Source organism: Hyla sarda, unplaced genomic scaffold, assembly GCF_029499605.1.
Source record: "Hyla sarda isolate aHylSar1 unplaced genomic scaffold, aHylSar1.hap1 scaffold_1512, whole genome shotgun sequence".
Classification (NCBI taxonomy): Eukaryota; Metazoa; Chordata; class Amphibia; order Anura; family Hylidae; genus Hyla; species Hyla sarda.
Window position 1 is genome coordinate 30193 of NW_026608146.1, and position 18800 is coordinate 48992.

An 18800-nucleotide genomic window follows, 5' to 3' on the forward strand; every position below is an offset into this window, starting at 1 on the left:
AAACTCCTCTTTTATCTCAGGGTCCTCTAGGAGTGTGGTGTTTAATCTCCAGAGGCCCCTTTTTGCTTTTTGCTCCCCCTCTAGCTCCAGGCCCACCAAGAGGAGCTTATGATCAGAGAAGATATTCTGCTCGAGCGTGCATTTCAGGGGTTTAAAAGCTCTAGAGGAAAAAATAAAATTGATTCTGGAGCTCACTCTTCCATTGGACCATGTGGCGCCCGGGTCCTCCGGCAAGAGATCCTTCCAGCAATCTTTCAAATTAAAATCATCAATAAAATTTTTAAGCAGGTAAGAAGTGCGGTCTTTACGATTAATATCCCCACCCTGCCGGTGTTCCCCATCACGTATGCAGTTAAAATCACCTCCCACCAGCAGGGGGGAAGACCCAACACAAAACAGTGGTAAAATTTCAAATAGTTCTGCCCGCTCCTGTTTATCAGGAGGGGCATACACATTTAAAACACGAATTAAAAGTCCATTAAAATATAGATGAATTAAAAGAGCTCTGCCAGGCACAATCTCAGTTACTGTATGAATAGAAAAGGACTGGCCTCGGCAGAGCAGCCCAACACCCACAGAACGACAGTCATTTGCACCGGACCATATGGATGGGCCCAGCTTCCAGTCTTCTTTTAAGTCTTTATAGTCCATTTTACTAGGGATTCCACATTCTTGTAGCAGGCAAAGGTCAAAGTCACATGTCTCTAGATAAGAAAATAAAGCAGCCCTGCGATCAGGGCTCTTTAAGGACCTCACATTGAGTGAGGCAATTTTTACAGGGATAGGCATAGTTTATGGAGAGTCCGTGCTTGGAGAATCAAAGTCAATAATAAGCTGCGTACCGTCATCCCCCGCCTGCGGGGTCATCAGCTCCTTGATGTTCTGAGGGTCGGAGCTTGAGATCGATGATGCCCCGACCCTGAGCTCGCTCTCGTCCGAACTACGGCACGCCGCTTTCCTTTGAATGTCTTCCTCTTCTTCTTCTCTTTGTCTTTTAAATGTCACACTGCTGTCCATATCCTCTGTGTTGCTCTCACTCGATGTAATCTCTGGCCCCCGGCTGATGGATCTGCGTCTTCTTTCATCTTTTGACGACTGGAACTGCTGCACAGGGGCCTGTGAGGCCTCTTTTCCGGAACCTTTGCCGCTACCTTGGGAAGTTTTCATCGCTTGTTCCCCAGCAAGCGTTGCTGAGGACTGTTGCTCCAACTTCCCCATCGATCGACGATGGCCAGTTTTACCCACCGGGTCCACTGCTGGCGGGGCAGCAAACCCTGGTTTGGCGCCACTTGTCTTCTTGGCCCTGTCCTGTATAGGCGGAGTAACAGGACCGGGCTCAGACCTGGCCACCTGGCTCCCCTTCCGGCGGGCTTTCACCGGGGCCTCTTCGTCCGGAGCAGGGCGACCCTGGGCCAAGCCAGTACCTGGCTTATGTTGCAATTTTGGGTCCACCTCTGCCCCCACCGAGGCCCGTCGGCTGCCACCCGCCACAGGTGAGCCCCCTTCAGAAGTTTTGGCGGGCTCTTGAGCCAGGTAGGAAGTCGATCGACGTCTTTCAATTTCCCGGGCAGTAAACTCGATCACCCGCCCGGGCTTCGTGGAATCCCCATGGCCTCCCCCTAGCACTACCACCGGTGGGCCCCCCGATGGAGCACCAGAGGTCTTGGGCCTGGACCCATCAGTACCTGCCATCTGGGGTTTGGGCATCTTAAAAAAGGACGTCTTTTGTCCTGTCCCCTCTTTGGGTGGGCCCAGCCTTGACCCACCCATCGTAGTTTTTGCTTTATGGGGACAGGAATTAAAATTGTGATTTTCCTCTCCGCAGAGGTTGCACCTTATCGTATGGCTACATCTTGAGGCTATGTGACCTTCTTGGCCACACCTATTGCAGCGAATCACACGCTCCGCGCCGCAGGTCTCCTGGGTGTGGCCAAACCTCAAGCAATTTCGGCAATACATAGGCATTTGAGGATAGAACAGGAAGCCCCGAACTCTCCCGATGGCAAAATTTGGGGGCGGATGGCAAAGACCCCCAATACCACCGGGATCCTTACGGAACTTGACCCAGAACTTCCTCTTGCCGTTCCAGAACCGCACGGAGTTCAAGATTTTGTTTGCGAATCGCACCTCTTCGCAGTATCGTCGAAGAAAAGTGGCTATATCCTCCGTGGTCACATGAGGGCTGTGCATAGCCACCACCAACGGTACATGTTCCTCACCATAGAGGAACTGGAACGAAAGACCGTCGAGTCGATCGTCCCTCTGGTCCGCACCAGACAAGGTTGCATAGATGTTATCGCAACACGCCGTGGCCGTGAAGGTGACGGTATACAGGCCACGGCTTTCCTGGTCATTTAGACACAGGATGTCCTCCCTATTGAGGCGGAAGTAGTCAAGAAGAATCACCTCCGCAATGAAGCGGAGGTTCTTCAACTGACGATGGCTCTCCGACACCTCTATGCGGATGGTATTTCGCATCGACATTTCCCCAGAGGGGAAAGCCCAGGAGAACGGCATCTTCCACACCCAGGGACTAAGCCCCTTCCCCAATAGCAGCAGGGGCTCGGAATCCCGCTATAAAAGCGGAACCCTTACCCAAGGCAGAGGTCGGGGGTACCCTAGGTGCTTCCGAAGCTACAGGTAACGCTCAACGTACCGAAAATGCCTTCTGAGACACAAGGTCCCAGAGACAGGGGGATCGCAACCCGTTGTCTGTGGACTAAGCCCGCTCCCCAATAGCAGCAAGGGGGTGAAGTCCCTCCGTAAGGAGAGACAATCCCCCAAGGCCGAGAAGCGGGGTACCACAGACACCTTCCGACCAGACCAAATGCAGATACTACACTTGATCTTAGCCAAAAGGCCGAGAAGCGATAACCGTGAAAGGGGCGGGCCCAACAAGGTGCCCTTCATGGGCACTATCACTGCTTGCTGTCAGGGAGGCTGCCAGACAATTTTCCATGCACACTCTGGGCTGGGGGGCAGTCAACCACCAGTACACACAGCAGAACCTAAACCCATACCATTATTGCTAAGCAGCAAGACAGGGGCCCATTGCACTCCCACGGGGCCTTTTTAAATGCAATCCATAACCCGGATTTGCCAGGAACCCTTCTTACTCCTCCTACTTGCATGTGACACTGGGCTTAGGATCTGCATAGGAAACACACACACAAGCACACACCTACCTTTGTTGCCTGCAGATGCCTCCTTGGCTGTCCCCAAACGGTATCAAACCAACACCCATGGGAAGCTGTAAGCATAGAGGACATGCCTGCACCCCATTGGACTTACCTGTGTGGGTTAAACCCGGGTTATTTGACAACCTATGGCGGTGATGGTTCTGCTCAGGCAGAGCAGTGCTGATGCTCCTCATAAAGCTGTCGCTGCTGTGAAGGTTCTAGGTGACATCACAAATCCCTATGGTTACATACACAACAAAGCTGGGTTGTTGTTGTTTACACTCTGCAAGGCCTGTGGAAGTGAGTGACATCATAGCACTGTAGTTCTGAGGGTTCTAGATGGATGCAACAATCTCCTGTTGCTTCTATGAAGGCCATAATAGACGACATCACCAAACAGCTCCATAGTCACATACACAGCAAAGGAGAGATGTTGTTTACACCTAGTGATGTCAGTGGTATTGAGTGACATCACAGCACAGTGCTAAGGCTCCTGGGCCTGGACACAGCAGCGGCTGCAATATCTCAACGGAGAATACGTTTATATATATGTGTGTGTGTGCGCGTATATATATATATATATATATATATATATATTTCTCCGCCGAAATCACTTTTAAACCCATTTCCACCTTTTTTTCCCTTCTCTTCCTCTTACTTTTTTTTCACGTTTTTTTACGTTTTTCTCCTTTTCGCCTCTTTTCTGGGCGTATTATTCTTCTTTTTCTTCTTTTTTTTCGTCTAATGCATACCCCATCAGTGCAGCAATGCTTATTCAATACCGCCAGCAGATGGAGACACTGGGGGATAATTTTCTAAGGATTTATACTGATTTTTCCTGTCTGAATTTGTCGCACAGAAAGTTGCAGGCCAAATATGTGTGACATTTCTGCGACTTTAGCTTCTAGAGCATTTTTACAACATTATACATAGGTGCTGAATACATAAAAAGCGACTGTTCAGCGACAGACAAGTCGCATCGGCTGAAAGTAGGCCAGAATGTCAGTCCATGTTGGAGCAGGTTTAGATACAGTCTAAAGTATAGATCTCAAAGTCTGTGCACAGAATTTAGCAAGGGCCTCGCACCTTCTGATGCATCAGGTAGGTGCACAATAGCATAGCCTAACCCTCTGTACTTTGGTCCATATTGATGCGGGACATAGACAGCCAGCTGATGACCAATCCATTAGTGCAATGGATGGCTGGAAGCATTTGTCTTTGCCTTTGCAATACCACAGAAGCAATGCATGGTCAATGTACAGCAATGACACACCTGTGTGAACAGCCAGGAGACCCCCCCCCCCCCCCATGTTATGTTACATAGTTACATAGTTAGTACGGTCGAAAAAAGACATATGTCCATCAAGTTCAACCAGGGAATTAAGGGGTAGGGGTGTGGCGCGATATTGGGGAAGGGATGAGATTTTATATTTCTTCATAAGCATTAATCTTATTTTGTCAATTAGGAACATTCAGCACCCACCCGCTATCAAGGCAGCTGCCTATCATGTCATGCCCTACCTGCACAGGTGTGCTGGCTACTCAAATGATCCAATTAAGGAGGCCATTTAGTCAGCAGCAGCAGAAGTCCTGTGCCTGGACGCTCCAACAGCGGCCAGACACAAGCAGAAGCAGAAGCAGCAGAAGCAGCAGCAGCACCACCTTTTGTTTTTTGGCTGCAGCAGCAGCAAGGCCCACAGGGCTGGCTAGCTGGCTAGCCAGCAAGCAGGTAGCAATGAAAGTAGGAATCTTTCTTTTTAACCCTGTAAGGGGGTGGTGCACTGTACCCGAAGATACTGCCATATCGGGTCAATGCATAGGGCGACGGAAGCAAGCTTCGAAATCGGCCCCCGTTCTCAAAAATCCATTTAATATATGGTCCCCAGATAGGGGACGTATCAGATATTAAACTGATAAGAACAGATACTACACTTGATCTTAGCCAAAAGGCCGAGAAGCGATAACCGTGAAAGGGGCGGGCCCAACAAGGTGCCCTTCATGGGCACTATCACTGCTTGCTGTCAGGGAGGCTGCCAGACAATTTTCCATGCACACTCTGGGCTGGGGGGCAGTCAACCACCAGTACACACAGCAGAACCTAAACCCATACCATTATTGCTAAGCAGCAAGACAGGGGCCCATTGCACTCCCACGGGGCCTTTTTAAATGCAATCCATAACCCGGATTTGCCAGGAACCCTTCTTACTCCTCCTACTTGCATGTGACACTGGGCTTAGGATCTGCATAGGAAACACACACACAAGCACACACCTACCTTTGTTGCCTGCAGATGCCTCCTTGGCTGTCCCCAAACGGTATCAAACCAACACCCACGGGAAGCTGTAAGCATAGAGGACATGCCTGCACCCCATTGGACTTACCTGTGTGGGTTAAACCCGGGTTATTTGACAACCTATGGCGGTGATGGTTCTGCTCAGGCAGAGCAGTGCTGATGCTCCTCATAAAGCTGTCGCTGCTGTGAAGGTTCTAGGTGACATCACAAATCCCTATGGTTACATACACAACAAAGCTGGGTTGTTGTTGTTTACACTCTGCAAGGCCTGTGGAAGTGAGTGACATCATAGCACTGTAGTTCTGAGGGTTCTAGATGGATGCAACAATCTCCTGTTGCTTCTATGAAGGCCATAATAGACGACATCACCAAACAGCTCCATAGTCACATACACAGCAAAGGAGAGATGTTGTTTACACCTAGTGATGTCAGTGGTATTGAGTGACATCACAGCACAGTGCTAAGGCTCCTGGGCCTGGACACAGCAGCGGCTGCAATATCTCAACGGAGAATACGTTTATATATATGTGTGTGTGTGCGCGTATATATATATATATATATATATATATATATATTTCTCCGCCGAAATCACTTTTAAACCCATTTCCACCTTTTTTTCCCTTCTCTTCCTCTTACTTTTTTTCACGTTTTTTTACGTTTTTCTCCTTTTCGCCTCTTTTCTGGGCGTATTATTCTTCTTTTTCTTCTTTTTTTCGTCTAATGCATACCCCATCAGTGCAGTAATGCTTATTCAATACCGCCAGCAGATGGAGACACTGGGGGATAATTTTCTAAGGATTTATACTGATTTTTCCTGTCTGAATTTGTCGCACAGAAAGTTGCAGGCCAAATATGTGTGACATTTCTGCGACTTTAGCTTCTAGAGCATTTTTACAACATTATACATAGGTGCTGAATACATAAAAAGCGACTGTTCAGCGACAGACAAGTCGCATCGGCTGAAAGTAGGCCAGAATGTCAGTCCATGTTGGAGCAGGTTTAGATACAGTCTAAAGTATAGATCTCAAAGTCTGTGCACAGAATTTAGCAAGGGCCTCGCACCTTCTGATGCATCAGGTAGGTGCACAATAGCATAGCCTAACCCTCTGTACTTTGGTCTATATTGATGCGGGACATAGACAGCCAGCTGATGACCAATCCATTAGTGCAATGGATGGCTGGAAGCATTTGTCTTTGCCTTTGCAATACCACAGAAGCAATGCATGGTCAATGTACAGCAATGACACACCTGTGTGAACAGCCAGGAGACCCCCCCCCCCCCCATGTTATGTTACATAGTTACATAGTTAGTACGGTCGAAAAAAGACATATGTCCATCAAGTTCAACCAGGGAATTAAGGGGTAGGGGTGTGGCGCGATATTGGGGAAGGGATGAGATTTTATATTTCTTCATAAGCATTAATCTTATTTTGTCAATTAGGAACATTCAGCACCCACCCGCTATCAAGGCAGCTGCCTATCATGTCATGCCCTACCTGCACAGGTGTGCTGGCTACTCAAATGATCCAATTAAGGAGGCCATTTAGTCAGCAGCAGCAGAAGTCCTGTGCCTGGACGCTCCAACAGCAGCCAGACACAAGCAGAAGCAGAAGCAGAAGCAGCAGCAGCACCACCTTTTGTTTTTTGGCTGCAGCAGCAGCAAGGCCCACAGGGCTGGCTAGCTGGCTAGCCAGCAAGCAGGTAGCAATGAAAGTAGGAATCTTTCTTTTTAACCCTGTAAGGGGGTGGTGCACTGTACCCGAAGATACTGCCATATCGGGTCAATGCATAGGGCGACGGAAGCAAGCTTCGAAATCGGCCCCCGTTCTCAAAAATCCATTTAATATATGGTCCCCAGATAGGGGACGTATCAGATATTAAACTGATAAGAACAGATACTACACTTGATCTTAGCCAAAAGGCCGAGAAGCGATAACCGTGAAAGGGGCGGGCCCAACAAGGTGCCCTTCATGGGCACTATCACTGCTTGCTGTCAGGGAGGCTGCCAGACAATTTTCCATGCACACTCTGGGCTGGGGGGCAGTCAACCACCAGTACACACAGCAGAACCTAAACCCATACCATTATTGCTAAGCAGCAAGACAGGGGCCCATTGCACTCCCACGGGGCCTTTTTAAATGCAATCCATAACCCGGATTTGCCAGGAACCCTTCTTACTCCTCCTACTTGCATGTGACACTGGGCTTAGGATCTGCATAGGAAACACACACACAAGCACACACCTACCTTTGTTGCCTGCAGATGCCTCCTTGGCTGTCCCCAAACGGTATCAAACCAACACCCACGGGAAGCTGTAAGCATAGAGGACATGCCTGCACCCCATTGGACTTACCTGTGTGGGTTAAACCCGGGTTATTTGACAACCTATGGCGGTGATGGTTCTGCTCAGGCAGAGCAGTGCTGATGCTCCTCATAAAGCTGTCGCTGCTGTGAAGGTTCTAGGTGACATCACAAATCCCTATGGTTACATACACAACAAAGCTGGGTTGTTGTTGTTTACACTCTGCAAGGCCTGTGGAAGTGAGTGACATCATAGCACTGTAGTTCTGAGGGTTCTAGATGGATGCAACAATCTCCTGTTGCTTCTATGAAGGCCATAATAGACGACATCACCAAACAGCTCCATAGTCACATACACAGCAAAGGAGAGATGTTGTTTACACCTAGTGATGTCAGTGGTATTGAGTGACATCACAGCACAGTGCTAAGGCTCCTGGGCCTGGACACAGCAGCGGCTGCAATATCTCAACGGAGAATACGTTTATATATATGTGTGTGTGTGCGCGTATATATATATATATATATATATATATATATATATATATATATATTTCTCCGCCGAAATCACTTTTAAACCCATTTCCACCTTTTTTTCCCTTCTCTTCCTCTTACTTTTTTTTCACGTTTTTTTACGTTTTTCTCCTTTTCGCCTCTTTTCTGGGCGTATTATTCTTCTTTTTCTTCTTTTTTTTCGTCTAATGCATACCCCATCAGTGCAGCAATGCTTATTCAATACCGCCAGCAGATGGAGACACTGGGGGATAATTTTCTAAGGATTTATACTGATTTTTCCTGTCTGAATTTGTCGCACAGAAAGTTGCAGGCCAAATATGTGTGACATTTCTGCGACTTTAGCTTCTAGAGCATTTTTACAACATTATACATACGTGCTGAATACATAAAAAGCGACTGTTCAGCGACAGACAAGTCGCATCGGCTGAAAGTAGGCCAGAATGTCAGTCCATGTTGGAGCAGGTTTAGATACAGTCTAAAGTATAGATCTCAAAGTCTGTGCACAGAATTTAGCAAGGGCCTCGCACCTTCTGATGCATCAGGTAGGTGCACAATAGCATAGCCTAACCCTCTGTACTTTGGTCTATATTGATGCGGGACATAGACAGCCAGCTGATGACCAATCCATTAGTGCAATGGATGGCTGGAAGCATTTGTCTTTGCCTTTGCAATACCACAGAAGCAATGCATGGTCAATGTACAGCAATGACACACCTGTGTGAACAGCCAGGAGACCCCCCCCCCCCCCATGTTATGTTACATAGTTACATAGTTAGTACGGTCGAAAAAAGACATATGTCCATCAAGTTCAACCAGGGAATTAAGGGGTAGGGGTGTGGCGCGATATTGGGGAAGGGATGAGATTTTATATTTCTTCATAAGCATTAATCTTATTTTGTCAATTAGGAACATTCAGCACCCACCCGCTATCAAGGCAGCTGCCTATCATGTCATGCCCTACCTGCACAGGTGTGCTGGCTACTCAAATGATCCAATTAAGGAGGCCATTTAGTCAGCAGCAGCAGAAGTCCTGTGCCTGGACGCTCCAACAGCGGCCAGACACAAGCAGAAGCAGAAGCAGCAGAAGCAGCAGAAGCAGCAGCAGCACCACCTTTTGTTTTTTGGCTGCAGCAGCAGCAAGGCCCACAGGGCTGGCTAGCTGGCTAGCCAGCAAGCAGGTAGCAATGAAAGTAGGAATCTTTCTTTTTAACCCTGTAAGGGGGTGGTGCACTGTACCCGAAGATACTGCCATATCGGGTCAATGCATAGGGCGACGGAAGCAAGCTTCAAAATCGGCCCCCGTTCTCAAAAATCCATTTAATATATGGTCCCCAGATAGGGGACGTATCAGATATTAAACTGATAAGAACAGATACTACACTTGATCTTAGCCAAAAGGCCGAGAAGCGATAACCGTGAAAGGGGCGGGCCCAACAAGGTGCCCTTCATGGGCACTATCACTGCTTGCTGTCAGGGAGGCTGCCAGACAATTTTCCATGCACACTCTGGGCTGGGGGGCAGTCAACCACCAGTACACACAGCAGAACCTAAACCCATACCATTATTGCTAAGCAGCAAGACAGGGGCCCATTGCACTCCCACGGGGCCTTTTTAAATGCAATCCATAACCCGGATTTGCCAGGAACCCTTCTTACTCCTCCTACTTGCATGTGACACTGGGCTTAGGATCTGCATAGGAAACACACACACAAGCACACACCTACCTTTGTTGCCTGCAGATGCCTCCTTGGCTGTCCCCAAACGGTATCAAACCAACACCCACGGGAAGCTGTAAGCATAGAGGACATGCCTGCACCCCATTGGACTTACCTGTGTGGGTTAAACCCGGGTTATTTGACAACCTATGGCGGTGATGGTTCTGCTCAGGCAGAGCAGTGCTGATGCTCCTCATAAAGCTGTCGCTGCTGTGAAGGTTCTAGGTGACATCACAAATCCCTATGGTTACATACACAACAAAGCTGGGTTGTTGTTGTTTACACTCTGCAAGGCCTGTGGAAGTGAGTGACATCATAGCACTGTAGTTCTGAGGGTTCTAGATGGATGCAACAATCTCCTGTTGCTTCTATGAAGGCCATAATAGACGACATCACCAAACAGCTCCATAGTCACATACACAGCAAAGGAGAGATGTTGTTTACACCTAGTGATGTCAGTGGTATTGAGTGACATCACAGCACAGTGCTAAGGCTCCTGGGCCTGGACACAGCAGCGGCTGCAATATCTCAACGGAGAATACGTTTATATATATGTGTGTGTGTGCGCGTATATATATATATATATATATATATATATATATATATATATATATATTTCTCCGCCGAAATCACTTTTAAACCCATTTCCACCTTTTTTTCCCTTCTCTTCCTCTTACTTTTTTTTCACGTTTTTTTACGTTTTTCTCCTTTTCGCCTCTTTTCTGGGCGTATTATTCTTCTTTTTCTTCTTTTTTTTCGTCTAATGCATACCCCATCAGTGCAGCAATGCTTATTCAATACCGCCAGCAGATGGAGACACTGGGGGATAATTTTCTAAGGATTTATACTGATTTTTCCTGTCTGAATTTGTCGCACAGAAAGTTGCAGGCCAAATATGTGTGACATTTCTGCGACTTTAGCTTCTAGAGCATTTTTACAACATTATACATAGGTGCTGAATACATAAAAAGCGACTGTTCAGCGACAGACAAGTCGCATCGGCTGAAAGTAGGCCAGAATGTCAGTCCATGTTGGAGCAGGTTTAGATACAGTCTAAAGTATAGATCTCATAGTCTGTGCACAGAATTTAGCAAGGGCCTCGCACCTTCTGATGCATCAGGTAGGTGCACAATAGCATAGCCTAACCCTCTGTACTTTGGTCTATATTGATGCGGGACATAGACAGCCAGCTGATGACCAATCCATTAGTGCAATGGATGGCTGGAAGCATTTGTCTTTGCCTTTGCAATACCACAGAAGCAATGCATGGTCAATGTACAGCAATGACACACCTGTGTGAACAGCCAGGAGACCCCCCCCCCCCCCCCATGTTATGTTACATAGTTACATAGTTAGTACGGTCGAAAAAAGACATATGTCCATCAAGTTCAACCAGGGAATTAAGGGGTAGGGGTGTGGCGCGATATTGGGGAAGGGATGAGATTTTATATTTCTTCATAAGCATTAATCTTATTTTGTCAATTAGGAACATTCAGCACCCACCCGCTATCAAGGCAGCTGCCTATCATGTCATGCCCTACCTGCACAGGTGTGCTGGCTACTCAAATGATCCAATTAAGGAGGCCATTTAGTCAGCAGCAGCAGAAGTCCTGTGCCTGGACGCTCCAACAGCGGCCAGACACAAGCAGAAGCAGAAGCAGCAGAAGCAGCAGCAGCAGCACCACCTTTTGTTTTTTGGCTGCAGCAGCAGCAAGGCCCACAGGGCTGGCTAGCTGGCTAGCCAGCAAGCAGGTAGCAATGAAAGTAGGAATCTTTCTTTTTAACCCTGTAAGGGGGTGGTGCACTGTACCCGAAGATACTGCCATATCGGGTCAATGCATAGGGCGACGGAAGCAAGCTTCGAAATCGGCCCCCGTTCTCAAAAATCCATTTAATATATGGTCCCCAGATAGGGGACGTATCAGATATTAAACTGATAAGAACAGATACTACACTTGATCTTAGCCAAAAGGCCGAGAAGCGATAACCGTGAAAGGGGCGGGCCCAACAAGGTGCCCTTCATGGGCACTATCACTGCTTGCTGTCAGGGAGGCTGCCAGACAATTTTCCATGCACACTCTGGGCTGGGGGGCAGTCAACCACCAGTACACACAGCAGAACCTAAACCCATACCATTATTGCTAAGCAGCAAGACAGGGGCCCATTGCACTCCCACGGGGCCTTTTTAAATGCAATCCATAACCCGGATTTGCCAGGAACCCTTCTTACTCCTCCTACTTGCATGTGACACTGGGCTTAGGATCTGCATAGGAAACACACACACAAGCACACACCTACCTTTGTTGCCTGCAGATGCCTCCTTGGCTGTCCCCAAACGGTATCAAACCAACACCCACGGGAAGCTGTAAGCATAGAGGACATGCCTGCACCCCATTGGACTTACCTGTGTGGGTTAAACCCGGGTTATTTGACAACCTATGGCGGTGATGGTTCTGCTCAGGCAGAGCAGTGCTGATGCTCCTCATAAAGCTGTCGCTGCTGTGAAGGTTCTAGGTGACATCACAAATCCCTATGGTTACATACACAACAAAGCTGGGTTGTTGTTGTTTACACTCTGCAAGGCCTGTGGAAGTGAGTGACATCATAGCACTGTAGTTCTGAGGGTTCTAGATGGATGCAACAATCTCCTGTTGCTTCTATGAAGGCCATAATAGACGACATCACCAAACAGCTCCATAGTCACATACACAGCAAAGGAGAGATGTTGTTTACACCTAGTGATGTCAGTGGTATTGAGTGACATCACAGCACAGTGCTAAGGCTCCTGGGCCTGGACACAGCAGCGGCTGCAATATCTCAACGGAGAATACGTTTATATATATGTGTGTGTGTGCGCGTATATATATATATATATATATATATATATATATATATATATATATTTCTCCGCCGAAATCACTTTTAAACCCATTTCCACCTTTTTTTCCCTTCTCTTCCTCTTACTTTTTTTTCACGTTTTTTTACGTTTTTCTCCTTTTTGCCTCTTTTCTGGGCGTATTATTCTTCTTTTTCTTCTTTTTTTTCGTCTAATGCATACCCCATCAGTGCAGCAATGCTTATTCAATACCGCCAGCAGATGGAGACACTGGGGGATAATTTTCTAAGGATTTATACTGATTTTTCCTGTCTGAATTTGTCGCACAGAAAGTTGCAGGCCAAATATGTGTGACATTTCTGCGACTTTAGCTTCTAGAGCATTTTTACAACATTATAAATAGGTGCTGAATACATAAAAAGCGACTGTTCAGCGACAGACAAGTCGCATCGGCTGAAAGTAGGCCAGAATGTCAGTCCATGTTGGAGCAGGTTTAGATACAGTCTAAAGTATAGATCTCAAAGTCTGTGCACAGAATTTAGCAAGGGCCTCGCACCTTCTGATGCATCAGGTAGGTGCACAATAGCATAGCCTAACCCTCTGTACTTTGGTCTATATTGATGCGGGACATAGACAGCCAGCTGATGACCAATCCATTAGTGCAATGGATGGCTGGAAGCATTTGTCTTTGCCTTTGCAATACCACAGAAGCAATGCATGGTCAATGTACAGCAATGACACACCTGTGTGAACAGCCAGGAGACCCCCCCCCCCCCCCATGTTATGTTACATAGTTACATAGTTAGTACGGTCGAAAAAAGACATATGTCCATCAAGTTCAACCAGGGAATTAAGGGGTAGGGGTGTGGCGCAATATTGGGGAAGGGATGAGATTTTATATTTCTTCATAAGCATTAATCTTATTTTGTCAATTAGGAACATTCAGCACCCACCCGCTATCAAGGCAGCTGCCTATCATGTCATGCCCTACCTGCACAGGTGTGCTGGCTACTCAAATGATCCAATTAAGGAGGCCATTTAGTCAGCAGCAGCAGAAGTCCTGTGCCTGGACGCTCCAACAGCGGCCAGACACAAGCAGAAGCAGAAGCAGCAGAAGCAGCAGCAGCACCACCTTTTGTTTTTTGGCTGCAGCAGCAGCAAGGCCCACAGGGCTGGCTAGCTGGCTAGCCAGCAAGCAGGTAGCATTGAAAGTAGGAATCTTTCTTTTTAACCCTGTAAGGGGGTGGTGCACTGTACCCGAAGATACTGCCATATCGGGTCAATGCATAGGGCGACGGAAGCAAGCTTCGAAATCGGCCCCCGTTCTCAAAAATCCATTTAATATATGGTCCCCAGATAGGGGACGTATCAGATATTAAACTGATAAGAACAGATACTACACTTGATCTTAGCCAAAAGGCCGAGAAGCGATAACCGTGAAAGGGGCGGGCCCAACAAGGTGCCCTTCATGGGCACTATCACTGCTTGCTGTCAGGGAGGCTGCCAGACAATTTTCCATGCACACTCTGGGCTGGGGGGCAGTCAACCACCAGTACACACAGCAGAACCTAAACCCATACCATTATTGCTAAGCAGCAAGACAGGGGCCCATTGCACTCCCACGGGGCCTTTTTAAATGCAATCCATAACCCGGATTTGCCAGGAACCCTTCTTACTCCTCCTACTTGCATGTGACACTGGGCTTAGGATCTGCATAGGAAACACACACACAAGCACACACCTACCTTTGTTGCCTGCAGATGCCTCCTTGGCTGTCCCCAAACGGTATCAAACCAACACCCACGGGAAGCTGTAAGCATAGAGGACATGCCTGCACCCCATTGGACTTACCTGTGTGGGTTAAACCCGGGTTATTTGACAACCTATGGCGGTGATGGTTCTGCTCAGGCAGAGCAGTGCTGATGCTCCTCATAAAGCTGTCGCTGCTGTGAAGGTTCTAGGTGACATCACAAATCCCTATGGTTACATACACAACAAAGCTGGGTTGTTGTTGTTTACACTCTGCAAGGCCTGTGGAAGTGAGTGACATCATAGCACTGTAGTTCTGAGGGTTCTAGATGGATGCAACAATCTCCTGTTGCTTCTATGAAGGCCATAATAGACGACATCACCAAACAGCTCCATAGTCACATACACAGCAAAGGAGAGATGTTGTTTACACCTAGTGATGTCAGTGGTATTGAGTGACATCACAGCACAGTGCTAAGGCTCCTGGGCCTGGACACAGCAGCGGCTGCAATATCTCAACGGAGAATACGTTTATATATATGTGTGTGTGTGCGCGTATATATATATATATATATATATATATATATATATATATATATATATATCTCCGCCGAAATCACTTTTAAACCCATTTCCACCTTTTTTTCCCTTCTCTTCCTCTTACTTTTTTTTCACGTTTTTTTACGTTTTTCTCCTTTTCGCCTCTTTTCTGGGCGTATTATTCTTCTTTTTCTTCTTTTTTTTCGTCTAATGCATACCCCATCAGTGCAGCAATGCTTATTCAATACCGCCAGCAGATGGAGACACTGGGGGATAATTTTCTAAGGATTTATACTGATTTTTCCTGTCTGAATTTGTCGCACAGAAAGTTGCAGGCCAAATATGTGTGACATTTCTGCGACTTTAGCTTCTAGAGCATTTTTACAACATTATACATAGGTGCTGAATACATAAAAAGCGACTGTTCAGCGACAGACAAGTCGCATCGGCTGAAAGTAGGCCAGAATGTCAGTCCATGTTGGAGCAGGTTTAGATACAGTCTAAAGTATAGATCTCAAAGTCTGTGCACAGAATTTAGCAAGGGCCTCGCACCTTCTGATGCATCAGGTAGGTGCACAATAGCATAGCCTAACCCTCTGTACTTTGGTCTATATTGATGCGGGACATAGACAGCCAGCTGATGACCAATCCATTAGTGCAATGGATGGCTGGAAGCATTTGTCTTTGCCTTTGCAATACCACAGAAGCAATGCATGGTCAATGTACAGCAATGACACACCTGTGTGAACAGCCAGGAGACCCCCCCCCCCCCATGTTATGTTACATAGTTACATAGTTAGTACGGTCGAAAAAAGACATATGTCCATCAAGTTCAACCAGGGAATTAAGGGGTAGGGGTGTGGCGCGATATTGGGGAAGGGATGAGATTTTATATTTCTTCATAAGCATTAATCTTATTTTGTCAATTAGGAACATTCAGCACCCACCCGCTATCAAGGCAGCTGCCTATCATGTCATGCCCTACCTGCACAGGTGTGCTGGCTACTCAAATGATCCAATTAAGGAGGCCATTTAGTCAGCAGCAGCAGAAGTCCTGTGCCTGGACGCTCCAACAGCGGCCAGACACAAGCAGAAGCAGAAGCAGAAGCAGCAGCAGCAGCACCACCTTTTGTTTTTTGGCTGCAGCAGCAGCAAGGCCCACAGGGCTGGCTAGCTGGCTAGCCAGCAAGCAGGTAGCAATGAAAGTAGGAATCTTTCTTTTTAACCCTGTAAGGGGGTGGTGCACTGTACCCGAAGATACTGCCATATCGGGTCAATGCATAGGGCGACGGAAGCAAGCTTCGAAATCGGCCCCCGTTCTCAAAAATCCATTTAATATATGGTCCCCAGATAGGGGACGTATCAGATATTAAACTGATAAGAACAGATTTTTTTTTTTTTTTTAAGTTAGCCCTCAGAACTCAATCAGAGCTCCAAGATCTTATATGGACTCGATTGTTTTGTTCATCATCAGGTAACACTTTTATTTATTCCTAAAAAAAGACAAATTGAAATAAAATATTATAACAACAATAAAAATAATAAACATTCCAAAATTATAACAAATTCATTCCCTTTCTCCGGGCGTAAACTGCCAAGTAATCAATTAAACCATAGGTTAAGCTTCCTTTTTCCATTTCCCTTTTTACTGGGATGGCCAACCAGGCCGGTATTTTATAAGTTACCATAAATCGATCCACGTCAGGGCGAAAAGAATCATAAACTTTGTTTCTTACTGCAGGCAACTTGGCTTTAAAGGTGGATAATAGATTATCCAGGTCCTGTAAGAACAATTCTCTTTCCTCATCTGGAGCTCTCTCCAAAATAGTTTGGAAAGACCCTGAATATCCTCTTAAATCTCTCACCGGCTCTTCATTTTTCTTTTTACTCTTATGCTCTCCAATGTTCTTTTCTTCTACTATCATCTCTTTTCCAACAATTTTTGGCTCTTGGGTTACCACAGATCTTTTAATTTCTGGCTCTTGTTCAGAAACTTCTTCTTCTCTTTTCTTCTTCCTCTTTGGACAGTTCACATACATGTGACCAATTTTGTTACATAAATTACATTTACTTTTTTGGCTACAGGATTCGATTTCATGACCTTCTTTTTGGCATTTTTGGCACCACATTGAGGTGCACTCTTCCTTTAAATGGCCATATTTCTTGCATTTTCTACAGAAATTCTGCATACCTGCAAAAAACATATCTCCATTGATAACCCCTATTTTAAAACGGGCAGGGGGATAAAGAACTCTTCCATCTGCGTCTTCCTTGAACTTTACTTTAAATCTCCACTTTGTTGTCCAGACTCCATACTGATTATAAATTTTCCCAAGTGGCGCAATTTCCTCACAAAATTGGGTCAAAAGAATTATAATATCCTCCTCAGGGACGTAAGGACTATACATCCTCACCGTTAAAATTCTTTCTCTCCTGGGAAAGTGGGGAATGACTTCCACGCCCTCCCACACTGGATCAGACTGGATTGTCTCAAATTTCTTCCAAAATAAATCATAATCCTCTTCGGAAACCAAAATAACATCAAAGCACCCTTTCTTTGGAAATTCCAACATGGAAAGGATTTGTGTCTTTGCAATTTCCAAAACTCCAAAAAGAATTTCCTCCATTACAAAGGAAAGTCCTCTTCTTTTCTTCTCAAGGTCTTTCAGCAGGATCCGGACCCCATTCTTGATCTTCCCAAAAAAAGGAACCTCCTCTCCAACAGATTGAGAGGTGTCCATGATCTCTTCCATCTTCAATAGGCGTGTCCAGGCAGGGACAGAAAAACACTCCCCCACCAAAGAGTGGGCAGTGAAGGGTGATCGCCTCCCGTTGTCTGGGGACTAAGCCGACTCACTAATAGCAGCAGGGGGGTGAAGTCCCTCCGTTAAGAAGGACGATCCCCCCAGGCCAAGGAGCCGGGTACCCCAGACACCCTCTGACCAGACCAAGTGAGCAGATACTACACTTGATCTTAGCCAAAAGGCCGAGAAGCGATAACCGTGAAAGGGGCGGGCCCAACAAGGTGCCCTTCATGGGCACTATCACTGCTTGCTGTCAGGGAGGCTGCCAGACAATTTTCCATGCACACTCTGGGCTGGGGGGCAGTCAACCACCAGTACACACAGCAGAACCTAAACCCATACCATTATTGCTAAGCAGCAAGACAGGGGCCCATTGCACTCCCACGGGGCCTTTTTAAATGCAATCCATAACCCGGATTTGCCAGGAACCCTTCTTACTCCTCCTACTTGCATGTGACACTGGGCTTAGGATCTGCATAGGAAACACACACAAGCACACACCTACCTTTGTTGCCTGCAGATGCCTCCTTGGCTGTCCCCAAACGGTATCAAACCAACACCCACGGGAAGCTGTAAGCATAGAGGACATGCCTGCACCCCATTGGACTTACCTGTGTGGGTTAAACCCGGGTTATTTGACAACCTATGGCGGTGATGGTTCTGCTCAGGCAGAGCAGTGCTGATGCTCCTCATAAAGCTGTCGCTGCTGTGAAGGTTCTAGGTGACATCACAAATCCCTATGGTTACATACACAACAAAGCTGGGTTGTTGTTGTTTACACTCTGCAAGGCCTGTGGAAGTGAGTGACATCATAGCACTGTAGTTCTGAGGGTTCTAGATGGATGCAACAATCTCCTGTTGCTTCTATGA

The 18800-nt window shown here is 46.8% G+C and overlaps 6 non-coding genes and 2 pseudogenes across 6 annotated transcripts; all 8 read right to left on the reverse strand.

Annotated features, from left to right (window-relative positions):
* Positions 1 to 2654: 2654 nt before the first annotated feature.
* Positions 2655 to 2872, reverse strand: LOC130309179 (U2 spliceosomal RNA; annotated as a pseudogene).
* A 2078-nt stretch (positions 2873 to 4950) lies between these two features.
* Positions 4951 to 5141, reverse strand: LOC130309155 (U2 spliceosomal RNA). The gene has a single exon (XR_008857862.1). It is a non-coding gene; the product is annotated as a U2 spliceosomal RNA (small nuclear RNA).
* Positions 5142 to 7215: 2074 nt separating this feature from the next.
* Positions 7216 to 7406, reverse strand: LOC130309156 (U2 spliceosomal RNA). Its single transcript, XR_008857863.1, has one exon. It is a non-coding gene; the product is annotated as a U2 spliceosomal RNA (small nuclear RNA).
* A 2100-nt stretch (positions 7407 to 9506) lies between these two features.
* On the reverse strand, positions 9507 to 9697 carry LOC130309154 (U2 spliceosomal RNA). Its single transcript, XR_008857861.1, has one exon. It is a non-coding gene; the product is annotated as a U2 spliceosomal RNA (small nuclear RNA).
* A 2098-nt stretch (positions 9698 to 11795) lies between these two features.
* On the reverse strand, positions 11796 to 11986 carry LOC130309158 (U2 spliceosomal RNA). The gene has a single exon (XR_008857864.1). It is a non-coding gene; the product is annotated as a U2 spliceosomal RNA (small nuclear RNA).
* Positions 11987 to 14078: 2092 nt separating this feature from the next.
* Positions 14079 to 14269, reverse strand: LOC130309159 (U2 spliceosomal RNA). Its single transcript, XR_008857865.1, has one exon. It is a non-coding gene; the product is annotated as a U2 spliceosomal RNA (small nuclear RNA).
* Positions 14270 to 16361: 2092 nt separating this feature from the next.
* Positions 16362 to 16552, reverse strand: LOC130309175 (U2 spliceosomal RNA). Its single transcript, XR_008857881.1, has one exon. It is a non-coding gene; the product is annotated as a U2 spliceosomal RNA (small nuclear RNA).
* Positions 16553 to 17987: 1435 nt separating this feature from the next.
* Positions 17988 to 18124, reverse strand: LOC130309176 (U2 spliceosomal RNA; annotated as a pseudogene).
* Positions 18125 to 18800: the final 676 nt, after the last annotated feature.